At 39.8% G+C, this 13,206-nt stretch overlaps 1 protein-coding gene across 8 annotated transcripts in view; it reads right to left on the bottom strand.

Annotated features, from left to right (window-relative positions):
- Positions 1–13,206, bottom strand: part of LOC122549286 (calcium/calmodulin-dependent 3',5'-cyclic nucleotide phosphodiesterase 1A-like) — a 650,398-nt gene that overhangs the window by 292,492 nt on the left and 344,700 nt on the right. The window lies entirely within an intron of this gene.

Raw genomic sequence — 13,206 nt, 5'->3', positions numbered from 1 at the left:
CCTGACCTGCTGTGCTGTTCCAGCAATAAAGTTTCAACTTTGATCTCCAGCATCTGCAGACCTCACTTTCTCCTGTTCAATATATTGTTTGAATTGCATAACGCGGTGTTATTTTGCTATAAATTCTGTGTTTTATGATCCTGCCCCTCTAGTTACCTGATTAAGAAGCAGCATCTGAAAGCTAGTACTTCCAAATAAACCTGTTGGACAAAACTTGGTGTTGTGTGATTTTCAACTATGCTTCCAAAGTAATTCAGTGGTTGTGAAATGTTGCCGAACACAAGTATTGCATTAATGTGGCTTCTTTCTATCTCTGGTGACTAAGACGATCTTACGTTATTTTTATCATTTTGCTTCATGTTATTAAGCTGAATTGCCTCAAAACATAGTTAAATATTCTCAAAAGTAAAAGTCAACAAATTCAGACTTAATTCTGTCTGATTTAATCTGCATTTAGCTGAATACTGATTAGGGTAATTTATACAGTAATCGACTCAGAACCAATGATGACTGTTCTTTTTTGTATGACCTGAGGATAACACTTACTGTGACTTGTACTTCCTTTCATGCAACATCTGTTTTGGAGATTATTGTATCGCACAGGGGGGAAAAAATTATTGCGCAGTGAGTATAAATAATCAAATAACAGAGGGATTTGATGTGAAATTACCTGCAGTTAGCTATAGCAGTATTTTATATATATAACTCTTGCAGAGACTCAGGTCTATCCAGCATATGCATGTAACAGTTATTAATGTTGCTAATATCTGCTATTTACAGAGTTGTGATAAACACTTGAAGTGTTTAATTTTGCAACTATCTGATGACTAAAGATATCCACAATCTCAGCAGGTATCTTACTGGGTGGGGTCAAATGTTCTGCATAGATTTACTGGAGCTACCTTTAGATGTATGTTTAGAACAGAGATGGTGAAACCTCATGGCTGGAGGGTATGAAAATTGTATGGGGTTGCATAAATGCCCAAGGAACAAGGAAGTAAACTTTTTTAAAATGATCAGTTATGCATGAAGTCCTTCTTATTGGTAACTATACCATCATAATGATGCAATACAACAATGAAATCAAAAATAGCCCATTTTTCATGACTCTCTATTGGGTGCCTTGAGGAGAAATTGAGGACTGCAGATGCTGGAGGTCAGAGTCAAAAAGTGTGGCAGTGGAAAAGCACAGCCAGTCAGCAGCATCCAAGGAGCAAGAGAGTCAACGTTTCGAGCATAAGCTGTTCATCAGGAATGCCATCAACTCTCCTGCTCCTTGGATGCTGCCTATTTGGCTGTGCTTTTCCGGCACCATACATTTTGCTTCTGTATAGAAGGCCTTTAGTCTACTTGGAGCACTGCTCCATGCCCCATTCTGACACCAGACATCCATCTTTAGGAATCTAAACTGGCTGCCAACTGCAGAATGAGTACAAAGGATATTTACCAGAACTGGAGTACCCCGGTCAGTCACCTTTAATGGGCCTCATTGAGTCTCCTCAGGATCTGTATCTGCCACTCATCATGTAGGGGGTGGGAAGCCATGCTGACTGCAAAGCTGCCACCAGAGAAACAACTGGTGCCAGGAAAACCACATGCCAACCAAGGGGGTCCTGTACTCCTTCCTTCCCACCACCGGACAGGCCTGAAAAACCCAGCCATGTGGCTTCATTATGTCACACCAGCAAATTGTTCAGCTTTTATCAGATTTCTTTACAGCAATCCAACTCATCTTCATTCCCATTCACTCCATCTAGCCCCGGAGTGCTGCACATTTATTTTCCTCAAGTCAATTTCCCTTTGCAATCATTGATCATCCCTCCTCCAATCACCTTTGGGGGCAGTGAGCTCCAGGTCATTACCATTCACTATATTAAAGAATATTTCCCCACATCACCGTTGAAGTCATGTCCCCTCGTCCTTGTATCATCAGACAATATGGGAACACATCTCCCTGTCCATGGCATCCAAACCTGCCATAATCTTTTAGACCTCGATTACATATTCCCTCAACCATTTCTGCTCTACAGGTGCCAGCCCCAGTTCTCTAATCTAGGGTTTTGATTACATTCCATAGTTCCTAAAAAATTCTGGTAAATATCCTTTGTACTCTCTCAAGGTGCTCCAAATCCTTTCTATAATGCTGCAATCAGAAATTATAGTCAAGCAAGTAGACCACAGAAGTCAATCTAGACCATAAAATAAGGATTGCAATCTGCACTTCCAAAGAAGCCAATTTAAAGGACCACTGGTACGTCCTCTCAACTTCAGAGAAATTGGAGATGAGCAGGTATTTCATCCACCTCTCATAATCCGATAAATATTATTGGAGCCAAACTTACTTATTTAAAGAACTGCTTTAGGGATTGGGGTGGAACAAAACATGGTCACCAATTTACAAACCTGCGTAAGAATTAAAATAAGCCCCCAATAGATTTTGAGCTGAGAACCAGATGTCTGGCAATTGACATTTACCCAACATTTCACCCCAGATTCCCAACGGATATATTTTCCAACATATTAGAATTAGTTTCTGATTGTAACCATGTGGTCAAAGGCTCTTATGCAGAACAATGGACCTATCCAGGCTTTGGGACAGTAGCAGAAACCAAGTGGAGGCAATAAGACCATAAGACCATAAGACATAGGAGTGGAAGTAAGGCCATTCGGCCCATCGGGTCCACTCCGCCAGCAAGTAGACCACAGAAGTCAATCTAGACCATAAAATAAGGATTGCAATCTGCACTTCCAAAGAAGCCAATTTAAAGGACCACTGGTACGTCCTCTCAACTTCAGAGAAATTGGAGATGAGCAGGTATTTCATCCACCTCTCATAATCCGATAAATATTATTGGAGCCAAACTTACTTATTTAAAGAACTGCTTTAGGGATTGGGGTGGAACAAAACATGGTCACCAATTTACAAACCTGCGTAAGAATTAAAATAAGCCCCCAATAGATTTTGAGCTGAGAACCAGATGTCTGGCAATTGACATTTACCCAACATTTCACCCCAGATTCCCAACGGATATATTTTCCAACATATTAGAATTAGTTTCTGATTGTAACCATGTGGTGAAAGGCTCTTATGCAGAACAATGGATCTTTCCAGACTTTGGGACAGTAGCAGAAACCAAGTGGAGGCAATGATGCATTAATTCTGAGATTACTCAGTAAAATTCCCATTTGTTGGGCGCCTTTTGAAAGTCTAGATAGACCACATCCACTGGGTTTCCCTGGTCTAACCTACTTGTTACCTCTTCAAAAAATTCCAACAGGTGCATTAATTCTGAGATTACTCAGTAAAATTCCCATTTGTTGGGCAATCAATCTGAAATTTTAGAGGAAACGAAGGCTTAATTAAAGGGCTACTTAGCTAGAGTGACAAAAAGTAAACTATTGTGGAGAGACAACAGAATTAAAGCAAATCGTATGAAGGTATTATACAGTCACTGAATAGATGCACACAATTCTCTGGCAGCAATTCAGGCCACCTGGGCCACTGGAATGGCATCTGTGATTACAATATTGAGTTAGAACAATAACTGCCAAGTTAAAAAAAAGTCACTGAAAAATGCAAAACTGGAACTACTGCACCCTTAAATGCTAAACAATTTATATTAGAAAGTACCTCAGCTATGTAAAAATTGACACGGGAAGCTGGAGGGTATGAGGACAGTATTGGCTAAAGTGGTATTATAAAATAAGTTCAAATGTGAGATAATAGTAAAGCATTGACAAACATTTAAAGACACAGAACACTCAATAAATTACAAAGTGAAAGAAATGTCATACAAGGATATACCATCTATGTCTACTGAAGGAAGTTAAGGACGGTATGAATTTGAGGAAAAGACATCCAGTACAATGCTGCAAAGATCAGTGGTAGGTCAAAAATTTGGGAACATTTTAGAAACCTCCAAAGCATGATGACAAATATTAATAAACAGGGTGAAATTGTAGTATGAGACAAAATAAACCTTCCACAAGTATATAAAACAAAGTGTTGCTGAAGTCAGCAATCATCATTTAGAGGGTGAGAATGGGGAATCAGTAATGGGAGACAAAGGCTTTGAGCACTAGCTCACCACTCCATTCCAATCCTGCCACAGCCTGCCCTGCTCTCATTAATCTCCCAGATCTGCAGCCCAAAGGTCTCCACCATTATATCCTCATGCTGGAGCATCCTGCTCGCCAGCTTCTTACAAACCTGTCAACTTGGTAGGAAACAGAAGGGGAAAATTATGTTGAGAGTTTACACTAAATAAAATTTTCTTCAAGTCTCTGATCTTACTGGATTCTCCCCATTCTCTCCCACAACCTCATTTTAAATATTAGGCTTTCTTTTCTCTCATTTGTTAGATAGTGATTAAGAAATACAGAAAGAGATTGTATTAATATTGTCGATTTTATATCTACAGGATATTTCAAAATATATTGCAGCAAAGAAATATTTTCTGAAATACAGTCACTTTTATTTAAGCAACAAGGTCATCAATCTCTGAATGAAGTTGCACAATGAAAATACATTTAAGTTTAACTGGATAAAAAATAATCTTCACTTAGAATGTTGAGATAGTTCTTGCCTTTAAAACACTTGCTACATCAGCTCTCTTACATGCTTTGTTTTTGCATTTAATTTGAAGAACAATTCAATTTGTCTATCACAGAAAGAAAGTGTCAACTGCAGATTATATGCTCCAATTTCTGGAGTGTAGCTTGAACTATGACATCTTGCTCAGAGGTGGTTTAAACCTCAAAGCCATATGTGGAAAAAAATCGAAGGTTTTAGAGCTTGTGAACAAACAAGGTGAGTCATGAGAATCAGGCACTGAGATAAGAAATGCAATTACTAATATACCACTTATCACAGAATACTGCTAATACAGTCAAAGCTACAAAAATCTGAAGGTATCAAGTAGGAAAGTTTATCTTGTACATTATAGTGAAGCAAACAAAGCTTGTCAGATACAGATTGTTTGTAGGTTTGGGGTATGATGTAAACATCTCAAGTGTTTAATAAGGTAAAGTTGCCATAATCGACTGGATTGTAGGCCTGCTCTCTCAGCAGAGAGTCAACTGATGGTGGTTTAACCTAAGGGTCACGACACCTCAGGTGAGGGAATCCTTCATTGTAACCTACACCAGTGTGGAATTGAAGCCATACTAGCATCTCTTCATTGCAAACTACCCATTCAGTCAACTGAGCTAACTGACAAAGACGTTGCCTAATTTTAAATCAAGTGCAAAATTTACAAACAATGCTTTATCTTTTGCTCTGGTCAAACTGATTTCAAATGGGGATGAGGGAGGATAAAAGCAGGAAGTTATTTATAGACCTAGTGAACAGGGTCACTGTCAAAAAATCGCACAGTAAGATTAAGAATGAATGAAAAAGTAATGGAAGTTTGTCAGAATGAAAAGGCAATAAATGTGGGGGAGTTTTAATCTATAAATACACTGGAAAATCAACAGGAATTCATGGAATGATTGTGAGATAGTTTCATAGAACAACACTTTCTGCTATACTAATCTGCAAAATTGGAGTCAATGAAAATCAGAGAAAAGCTCTCCATTGGTTGGAGTCAGAACTACCATAAATAAAGATGGTTGTCTTTTTTGGAGATCACTCATCTCAGCTTCAGGGCATCTCTGCAGGAGTTCCATGGGTTACTGTCCTAGGCCCAATGATCAACAATGACCTTCCTTCTACCATAAGGTCAGAAATAGGGATGTTCGTTGATGATTGCACAGTGTTCAGCACCATTCATGACTTCTCAGCAACCCTTCATTTGCAGCAAGACTCAGGCAATATACACACCTTGAATGATAAGTGGCAAATAACAATCTTACCACAAAAGTGCCAGGCAATTGCCATCTCCAACAAGAGTGAATAAACACATTGACCCTTGATTTTCAAAAACACGAACATCACGATGGTATGCATTACCATTGACCAGAAATTGAACTATACCAACCAAATAAATACTAGGGCTACAAGAAAAGGCAAGAGCTAAGCATTCTCCTGACTCTCCACAGCCTAACCACCACTTACAAGGCACAGGTCAGGAGTGTAATGGAATAATCATCATTTGCTTGAATGGGCGCATTTCCAACATTTCAGAAAACCTGAAACCATCCAAGACAAAGCTTCCCAAATGATTAGAACCCTGATCACCATCTCCAACATTCACTACCTTCACCACCAACACACTCTGTCAGCATGTGCCATTCACAAGATGCACTGCAATAACTCAAAGACCTTTCAAAAGCACCTTCTAAACGCACAAAGTCAACCAGTTGAAGGACAAGAGCAGCAGGTGCCTATGAATACCATAGCCTACAGGTTCCCCTCCATAACCCATCCTGACTTGGAACTCTGTTGCTCTTTCTTCACTGTTTTTGGGTCAAAATCCTGAATCTCCCATCTTAAGAACAGTATTGATATACTAACAGACTGAACACTCAGCAGTCGTTCAAGGCAGCAATTCACCACCACCTTCTCAAGGGCAATTCAGGAAGCCAATAAATACTAGCTTTGCCAGCCACAATGACATCCCATGAATTAATAAAATAAATCCTGGAATTGTACAACAAGGTAGGATTAATTAATGTCCTCAAGGAACCCGAAGTTACTCAGTTTGACAGACAAAATCGGTCCCAAGTCAAATATTCTAAATTTAAAGATAGCCATTATGAGGGCATTCAAGCAAGTTAGCTAAAGAGAACAGAGGTATATACGAACAGGAGTAGGCCATCCAGCCCTTTGAGTCCACTCTACCATTTAGTATAATTATTGCTGATTGAACACTGCATTGTCTTTCACCCATATTATCTCCATACTTTTACACCATTGGCAGATATTTATTAATCTCTGCTTTAAAAATACTCAAACACTGGGTTTCCACAGCCATTTGGTGTTTAAAAATCCCAAAGGCTCATGACCCTCTGAGTAAAATGATTTCTTCTTATTTAAAACAAGACCTCCTTTATTTTTAAATTGTACCCTCTGGTTGTAGATTTCTGCACCGACCTGTCTATCCCTTTATGTATGATGTAGATTTCAATGAGTTCACCTCTCATTCTAGGAAACTCTAGACAATATAGGCCAGTTTGCCCAATCTCTCTTCATAGAACAGGCCCACCAACCCAGATACAAGTCTGGTGAAACTCACTGTGCTCCCTCTATGGCAATAGCATTTTACGTCAGACAAGGTAAACTGCACAAAGTACTGTCCAGGTGCAGTCTAAACAAACAATCTCTTAACAACTGAATCCAAGACTTCATTCGACAAAAGCTAACATTCAATAGCCTTCCTAATAGCTTGCTTCACTTAGCCTTCAATGACTTATTGATACCCAAGTCCCTTTCCATTTCTAAATTTTACATGCTTTTCTTGCCTCATATTTTTTCTTAAAATATTCCACCTGTCATGTTCTTGTCCAATCACTAACCATGTCTAAATCCTCATGAACACATTTTATATCCTCACAAAACACATTCCTTCTTAGCTTTGTATTATCTGCAAATTTGGAAATGTAGCTTTTGGTCCCCACATCCAAATCATTGATACATATTGTGAACAGCCAGAACCCTAATACTGATCCTTGTGGTACCCAATAGTCAGTCTGCCAATTCTCGAATGTCCCATAATGTCCCTTTCTGTTTTCTATTTGTTAGCCAAATCTTTATCTATTCCTATACATTACCTCCTAACATACATGTTTTAGTTCACTAAATCTCCAATAGGGGATCTTATCAAAACCTTTCTGAAAATTTAAGTACGCTTCATCCATCAACTCCCCTCTATCCACTTTGCAAATCCATGCCCAGTCAGATCATTTTTATTCAAGTATCTATTTATCATGTACTGGTGCTGATTTACAATGTGGGAAAGTGTGAGGTCATGCATTTTGGTAGGAAGAACAGAGGCATGGACTATTTTCTAAATGGGGAGACACTTCAGAAGTCTGAAGTGCAAAGAGACTTGGGGGTTGTAGTCCAGGATTCTCTGAAGGTAAACTTGCAAGTTGAGACAGTAGTTAGGAAGGCAAATGCAATGATGGCATTTATTTTGAGGACTTGAATATAAAAGAAAGGCTCTATAAGGCTCTGGTCAGATCACATTTGGACTATTGTGCACAGATTTGGCCTCCATATCTCAGGAAAGATGTACTGGTCCTGGAACGTGTTCGGAGGAGGTTCACAAGAATGGTCCCAGGAATGATTAGCTTAACATATGAGAATCATTTGAGGACTCTGGGTCTATACGCAATGGAGTCTAGAAGGATGAGGGGAGTTCTAACTGAAAATACAGAATACTGAATGGCCTGGACAGAATAGATGTTGGGAGGATGTTTCCATTGGTAGGAGATACTAGGACCCGAGGGCACAGCCTTAGGGAAGAACTTTTAGAATGGAGATAAGGAGAAACGTCTTCAGCCAGAGAGTGGTGAATCTATGGAATTCATTGCCACAGAAGGCTATTGAGGCCGGGTCATTGAGTATATTTAAGACTGAGATAGGTTCTTGAGTATCAAGGGTTATGGGGAGAAAGCGGGAGCATGGAGTTGAGAAACTTATCAGCCATGATTAAATGGCAGAGTAGATTCGAAAGACTGAGTGGACTAATTTCTGCTCCTATTTCTTATGGTCTTATTTGAGCATTTTCCCTGCTACAGATGTAAGACTGATGGTTCTGTATAACCTTGTTTATTTCTTTGTCCCTTTCTTAAAAAAATGGGTGACATTTGCAAGCTTCTAATCTGGAGCAATAATTTTAAAATCTTGGATATTTGTAAGTAATGCATCAACTATCTTTATAACCACCTCCTTCAACATTTGGGATGTAACACAAGTCCCTGGACATATCAACATCCAGGCCTATCAACTTCTCCAGTATAATTTTCTCATGATTACTCGTTTCCTTCACCTTCTCATCCTCTCTAGTTATTTGGATCTTTAAGTCTGGGAATTTCTTGTACCTTCCTCAGTGGAAACAGATACAAAGGAATCATTTAGCTTTTCTGCCAATTTTCTATTTATAAGTTCTCCTGACTGGTTTTAACTGAACAGGTGTCTTCGTTAAATTTTCCCTTTTTAATGTACCTGCAGAAATTTTCAAAGTCCATTGTTTACGTTAGAATTAGAATTAGAATTCCTACAGTGTGGAAACAGGCCCTTTGGCCCAACAAGTCCACACCGACCCTCCGAAGAGTATCCACCCAGACCCATTACCCTACCCTATTACTCTACCTTTCCATGACTAATGCAACTAACTTGCACATACCTGAACACTACGGGCGATTTAGCTTGGCCAATTCACTTAACTTGCACGTCTTTGGACTGTGGGAGGAAACCGAAGCACCCGGAGGAAACCCTCGCAGACACAGGGAGAATGTGCAAACTCTACACAGTCACCCAAGGCTGGAATCGAACCGGCTCCCTAGTGCTGTGAGGCAGCAGTGCTAACCACGATGCCGACTTATTATTTGTTAGCTTGCATTATTATTTTATTTTTCCTTTCAGTGTCAGTATCTTGATCCTCCTTTACTGCCATCAAACAATGCTTCCCAATTATGAGGCTTATTTCTGTTTCTGGTGATATTAAAAGCCTTTTCTTTTAATCTTCTACAATCTTGAACTGCCTTTGTCTGCTATGGTTGACAGAATTTTGCACCTTGGAAGAATGTTTGGTGTTGTAAGCCATAGTAGTTCCTTAAATACTACCCATTGCTTATGTTTGATCTTGCCTTATAATGAATTTTTCACCCCATCTCTAACTTGTGCCTCATGTCTTCATAACTTCTCTAATATAAAATTTCAATACGCTGCAGGTCACAAGATTGTACTGAATGTAGAAATCAGCAAAGAACCATTAAAACATTAAAAGAGGGGAAATTAAATCACAAGGGCAAAACGATGTAAATAAAGAAATTCATAGAGTTTCCATAGATATTAGTAGGATTGAGTTATTTTTCAATAAATTTGACTTGATTACAGAAGTGAGGGATTACATTATGCTCTGGTTAATTGTGGTTAATTGTAAACACTGAGAATGAATAAGCAGGTCAAAAGCAAACTTACAGGTTTATGGTTTAATGTCTGATTTTGTGGCTCGAGCAAATGTAAACTGAGATTAACAAACATGCAAACGTTTTAAAAGTACACACAGCTACATTTTATATTGGTTTAGTTTCGTAATCTAAACAGACCACAGGCCTATGTGCATTGGCTGTTATAATTACTTTGTACTTTAATTTACTTCAGGCATTAAAAGCTATTGTAGAGTCACACAAGACTCTATTAACTAAAAGATGTTGTTAGGGTTTGGAATTTTTCCAGAATACTTAGATGCATCAGTTGGTATATTTGGGATGGGGTGTGAACTTTGTTCACTCAGTGATGAGTCTGTGAGATCTCTGTCATGTTTTCAAGAAGGAGTTAGATATAGTTCTTAGTTCTAATGGGAATCAAAAGGTATGAGTGGGAAGATCAGCCAATAACATACTGAATTGGCAGAGCAGGCTAGAAGGAACAAATGGTCTACACAAACTCTTTTTTTCAATTTTCTCTAAAGATACACTCCAGCAAATGAAAAACTTACTCGAATGGTGCCACGTTGTCTTAGTAGCTGGTACACACTGCTGCGACTAAATGCTGGAGGAGGGAATGAATGGCTGTGGATACATTGTCCATCTAGTGGGCTGTTTTGTCCAGGATGGTGTCAAGCTCCTTGAGTGTTGTTGGAGCTGCATTCATCTTTGTAAGTCCAGAGTATTCCATCACACTCCTGATTTGTGCTCCCCTGTCCCAACTGACCCATTAATTATCACATCTTGTTGCTGATACATTGGCACTGAGAGTGCGATTTTCAAAGAACACTTGCATCTGACCTTGCTTGCTTTGACAGTGTATACTAATTGGAAAAATATCCCAAATTCCACTCCAAAAAATTGACACTGGGCAAAAGACAGACATATACAGGTATTTGAATTAAAGCATAGCCTAAAAAGTTAGGGCTAGGATTAGAATTAGTACCTGAAGGCTGACAGCAACAGGGTTGGGTGCTGAACTGGGCAAGAGAAGTACCTTCCAGACAATTAGAACTCAGCTTCAAGCAGTGAGGACTCAATGGCAGAATCAATGCTGTATAAGGCAGCCTCAGAACCTGCCCATTTCTCCAGCTGCTCCATGTGATTGATCAAAGGCTGTCAATTTCAGTGAGGCAGTACCTCCTATTGTATTCTCACCTTTTTACTGTCAGGAAGGGGACATGGACATTGGGAGACCACTCTACTGTGGATAAAAAAAGATTTCACTGGGAAAAATCTATCTCTAGTAGCTCAACAACAGGTTCCATTAGCTTCCTCTGCACTATCAGGTGTGAATCAGCCAAAACACTCAACCACTGCTGGCATCAGCCAGAGGAGATAGAACTCTTCATGATACCTCAGTCACAAATGCATTCCAGTGCAGAAGGAATTATTTGACCCAATGTGTCTGCCCCAGCTCTTAAAATGAGCATCACTACCTCGTGTCAATCTCCTGCTTTTCCCCCATATCCTTGCATAATATTTCTATCCAAATAATTGGTCTCATGTATTCCTGAATGTCTCAATTGAAGCTGCCTCCACCACATTCCAGGAACTGCATTCCTAATCTTAACTACTCAAAGTGTGAAAAAGGTTTTCCTCCTTTTATAAAGCAATTTAAATCTATGCCCGCTCATTCTTGTTCCCTTTACATGCTCCCTTCCACTGTATCCATTGTTTCCTCATGACTTTGAAATCCTCTATCAAATTTCCTCATGGACTTCTCTCTAAAGAGTACATTCCCAACTTCTTCAGTCTGTCCTGATAATGCAAGTTCCTCATTCCTGGAACAATCTTTGTAAATCACTTCTGCATTCACATTTTTCCTATAATATGACACCCACGACACCCCAGGTGAGCTCTGTTCTCTCTACCTGCCTTGCACAATGATCTGTGCACATACACACACCAGGTCCTTCTGCTTCTGTACTCACTTTAGTCTCCCAACCCTTATATAATATTGCCTTCTAAAGGTCTTCCTACATTTCTCTGTATTGAACCTCGCCTGCCACCCACTCCAACAACTCCATTGTGCAGGTCCTTTGGAGTTCTACATCATCTGCTTCACAATTTACAATTCTTCCAAGTTTCATATCATACAATGGTCCCAATGCAAACCCTATGCACTCCATGAGAAATCTTCCTCCAGCCCAAAAAACATCCATGGACCACTGCCCTCTATCTCTGACAATTCAGCCAATTTTGTATCCATGTTGCGACTGTCCCTTTTATTTATGACCCAAGTTTGTTGTGTTGTGCCGTATCAAATTCCTTCTGCAAGTACATGTACACCATGTCAACAATGTCACCCACTTCAGTCTTTATGTTTCCTGTTCACCCCTTTGACAAGGTTCCCCATGGGAGACTGATTAGCAAGGTTAGGTCTCCCTGAATACAGGGAGAACTAGCCATTTGGATACAGAACTGGCTCAAAGGTAGAAGACAGAGGGTGGTGGTGGAGGGCTGTTTTTCAGACTGGAGGCCTGTGACCAGTGGAGGGCCACAAGGATCGGTGCTGGGTCCTCTACCTTTTGTCATTTACATAAATGATTTGGATGCGAGCATAAGAGGTACAGTTAGTAAGTTTGCAGATGACACCAAAATTGGAGGTGTGGTGGACAGCGAAGAGGGTTACCTCAGATTACAACAGGATCTGGATCAGATGGGCCAATGGGTTGCGAAATGGCAGATGGAGTTTATTTTAGATAAAAGTGAGGTGCTACATTTTAGGAAAGCAAATCTTAGCAGGACTTATACACTTAATGGTAAGGTCCTAGGGAGTGTTGCTGAACAAAGAGACCTTGGAGTGCAGGTTCATAGCTCTTTGAAAATGGAGTCGTAGGTAGATAGGATAGTGAAGAAAATGTTTGGTATGCTTTCCTTTATTGGTCAGAGTATTGAGTACAGGAGTTGGGAGGTCATGTTGTGACTGTACAGGACATTGGTTAGGCCACTGTTGGAATATTGCGTGCAATTCTGATCTCCTTCCCATCGGAAAGATGTTGTGAAATTTGAAAGAGTTCAGAAAAGATTTATAAGGATGTTGCCAGGGTTGGAGGCTTTGAGCTATAGGGAGAGGCTGAACAGGTTGGGGCTGTTTTCCCTGGAGCG

Source organism: Chiloscyllium plagiosum, chromosome 4 (genome assembly GCF_004010195.1).
Source record: "Chiloscyllium plagiosum isolate BGI_BamShark_2017 chromosome 4, ASM401019v2, whole genome shotgun sequence".
Taxonomy (NCBI): Eukaryota; Metazoa; Chordata; class Chondrichthyes; order Orectolobiformes; family Hemiscylliidae; genus Chiloscyllium; species Chiloscyllium plagiosum.
Note: the sequence above shows the minus strand (reverse complement) of the source record. Positions and strands in the feature narration are given on the sequence as shown.